This window comes from Triticum dicoccoides, chromosome 7A, assembly GCF_002162155.2.
Source record: "Triticum dicoccoides isolate Atlit2015 ecotype Zavitan chromosome 7A, WEW_v2.0, whole genome shotgun sequence".
NCBI classification, from domain to species: domain Eukaryota; kingdom Viridiplantae; phylum Streptophyta; class Magnoliopsida; order Poales; family Poaceae; genus Triticum; species Triticum dicoccoides.
Genome location: NC_041392.1, coordinates 457,059,283 through 457,063,090, shown reverse-complemented (window position 1 = coordinate 457,063,090; position 3,808 = coordinate 457,059,283).

Genomic DNA, 3,808 nt, shown 5'->3' with positions numbered 1-3,808 from the left:
GCCCCGCCGTGTGCATCGCCGGTGCCGCCCGCATCGCCTTGCCGCCCCGCCGTCCTCGCCGGATTCGACCGCTCCGGCCACCTCCCCCAACTCCGGCGAGCTCCACGGCCGTCCTCGTCACCCGCGCCAATCGGGATGAGATCCACCCATCCCTCCAACCAAACGTCCCGTCTCAGATCTGCACCGCTCCGTCCCGCGTTGACTTTCGCGGAGGTATAATTTCACTAAGTCCCCGAAATTCCTAGATCCATATGTCCCTGTTCATCATGCCGTAACTTTGCATCCATAGCTCCGATTCATGTATATAGCATATCAGAATGTTCGTCTCAGAGAGCACATCATTTCATCTCATTGCATCATTTTCATTTGAATTCATCTTGATGCCCGAAATACTGTTAGAAGAGTGCTACTTGAGATAATTGTCAGATCTGCTGCTCCATTTAGACATTTGTCATTTTTGCCATGATTATTGTGTGCATGATATGCCCATGAGCCCTACATGTGTTTTGTTATATGTTTTGCCATCTTTCCAAAGGTGCAACCCATGTATTTTTGTGATGTGTGTGGTGACTAGCACAAGCTTGCTAAGTGAGGCACTTGGTAATGCTGATTTCAGAGACTTAACATTTCCACTAAGTTCTTGAGCTGTTTATTTCATATGGCCATGTGTTCATGTTGTTTCCTAGTGATCCGTGCCTCTTTTGAGGATGATCAGTAAGGATGTTTTGTTAATTTTGTAGTGCTCTATCCATCCATGTCTTTGTTTGCAATTATGGAGCACCCTAGCTTGAGTCAATCGAGCTCTACTTTTGCTATTTCGTGAATCTGGGCAGATTGTCTACTTGTTAGCAATTTTGCCGAGGGTGTTGTAGTTGATCCGTGCATGCTATGTTATTGTTCTTGCCATGTCTAGCTTGTATAATATGTATTCTTGATGGGTGTGTGCTTATATTGTCATGCCTTGCTCTGTAGTGAGTGCATCGAGCTTGTAAACATGCCTACTTGAAATCTGTTTTGCATGCTCCAGTTTTTCTCTAAGTCTGTGATCTGATTATGTTTTTGCCATGTTCACATGCTTGCAATTGTATTTTCTGATCCCTTTTGGCTCAAGGTCACTAAGGGACTTTTGTTAAGCTCTTTGAGTAGCTCCATGCCATGCTTTACTTTGCCATGTTCAGGTCATGTACTCCCTCCGTTCCCAAATACTTGTGTTTCTAGGCATTTCAAATGGACTCAATATATGGATGTATGTAGACATATTTTAAAGTGTAGATTCACTCATTTTGCGCCGTATGTAGTCACTTGTTGAAATCTCTAGAAAGACAAGTATTTAGGAACGGAGGGAGTAGCATATAGTGTTGTTGCTCCGAAGTGTGCTACCTGATCTGATATCCCAGACAAGTGTTAATTTCACTAAGTCTGAAATCTGTTTGCCAAATGCACTTTTGCCATGCTTGTTTGAACCTGTTAATTGATGATTTGGCTGTAGCTCAGTGCTAGACTTTTGTTAAGCATCATGAATGAATCCCTGCCATGTATTTTGTTGCCATGTTTGAGTGCTGTAGCATGTTCATCTTGTTGCGTTTAGTTGGCTACTTGCTGTAAATCGCAGACCGGTGCCATATTTAAATTGCTTGCCATTTCCAAACCGTAACTCTGATTCCGGTGATCTTTATATCGTTTTCAAGCGATTTCATCTCATCTTTCCAGTGGCATACTTGGATTTCCAAGTTGAGGCCAGGTTCATTCGTTCCTTGACAAATCATGCATATGCATTGCATACCGCATCCCGCATATCATACCATGTTCATGTGTTGGTTGTTTACTATGTTGTGTGCTTCTTTTCTGATGTTTGCTTCTTCGGGTTGGTTCCGGTAACGTCGCGTTTGTGAGGACCCGTTCGTCTATGTCCGTTTGTCTTCTTCATGGACTCGTTCTTCTTCCTTGCGGGATTTCAGGCAAGATGATCATACCCTCGAAATCACTACTATCTTTGCTTTGCTAGTTGCTCGCTCTTTTGCTATGCCTATGCTGCGATACCTACCACTTGCTTATCATGCCTCCCATATTGTTGAACCAAGCCTCTAACCCACCTTGTCCTAGCAAACCGTTGTTTGGCTATGTTACCGCTTTGCTCAGTCCCTCTTATAGCGTTGTTAGTTGCAGGTGAAGATTGAAGTTTGTTCCTTGTTGGAACATGGAGATGTTGTTCCTTGTTGGAACATGTTTACTTGTTGGGATATCACATTATATCTTATTTAACTAATGCATCTATATACTTGGTAAAGGGTGGAAGGCTCGGCCTTATGCCTGGTGTTTTGTTCCACTCTTGCCGCCCTAGTTTCCGTCATATCGGTGTTATGTTCCCGGATTTTGCGTTCCTTACGCGGTTGGGTTATAATGGGAACCCCTTGACAGTTCGTTTTGAATAAAACTCCTCCAGCAAGGCCCAACCTTGGTTTTACCATTCGCCACCTAGCCCTTTTCCCTTGGGAGTCGCGCATCCCGAGGGTCATCTTATTTTAACCCCCCCCCCCCCGGGCCAGTGCTTGTCTAAGTGTTGGTCCAACCCAGAGCACCGTGCGGGGCCGTCCCTTGGCAACTTGGGTTACGTTGGCTTCCGTACGTTTAGATTATCCGGTGTGCCCTGAGAACGAGATATGTGCAGCTCCTATCGGGATGTCGGCGCATCAAGTGGTCTTGCTGGACTTGTTTTACCATTGTCGAGGATGTCTTGAAGAACCGGGATACCGAGTCTGATCCGAATGTCTCAGGAGGAGGTCTATTCCTTCGTTGACCGTGAGAGCTTGTCGTGGGCTAAGTTGGGACACCCCTGCAGGTATTTGAACTTTCGAAAGCCGTGCCCGCGGTTATGGGCAGATGGGAATTTGTTAACGTCCGGTTGTAGAAAACCTGAAGTTGACCTTAATTAAAATGCATCAACCGCGTGTGTTGCCGTGATGGTCTCTTTCCAGCGGAGTCCGGGAAGTGAACACGGTGTTGGAGTTATGCTTGACGTAGGTTGTTTAGGATCACTTCTTGGTCACACTTTCTCGAACGTGCTTTGCCTTCTCTTCTCGCTCTCTTTTGCGAATAGGTTAGCCACCATATATGCTAGTCGCTTGCTGCAGCTCCACCTCTTACCTTCACCTTACCCATAAGCTTAAATAGTCTTGATCGCGAGGGTGCGAGATTGTTGAGTCCCCGTGGCTCACAGATACTTCCAAAACCAGTTTGCAGGTGCCGATGAGTCCGTGCAGATGACGCAACCCAGCTCAGGAGGAGCTCGATGAAGATCTTGTCCTTTGTGTTGTTTCGTTCTAGTTGATCAGTAGTGGAGCCCAGTTGGGGTCGATCGGGGACCGTGTCGCATTTTGGGTTCTTCTTTTATTTTGGTTCCGTAGTCGGACCTTGATTGTATCTGTTTGATGCAATGCTTTATTTATGTAATTGTGTGAAGTGGCGATTGTAAGCCAACTATGTATCTTTTTCCCCTATTGTACTACTTGGGTTGTGTGAAGATTACCTCACTTGCGACATTGCTTTCAATGCGGTTATGCCTCTAAGTCGTGCTTCGACACGTGGGAGATATAGCCGCATCGAGGGTGTTACAGAAAGCATCGCTCAAGCTTGGGGAGGCTTAAGTCAATGTTATATTCATGCCCCAATCATGAGCTCTCAAGAGAAATGATTATTTAAAAAATTTATGCTCGGCTTTCTCTCAGTAATCGCTCCATGCTCGATATTTCTTGTACTGGATCTTTTATGATGAAGACTATTGAATTCAAATGGGATTTATTGGAAAGAA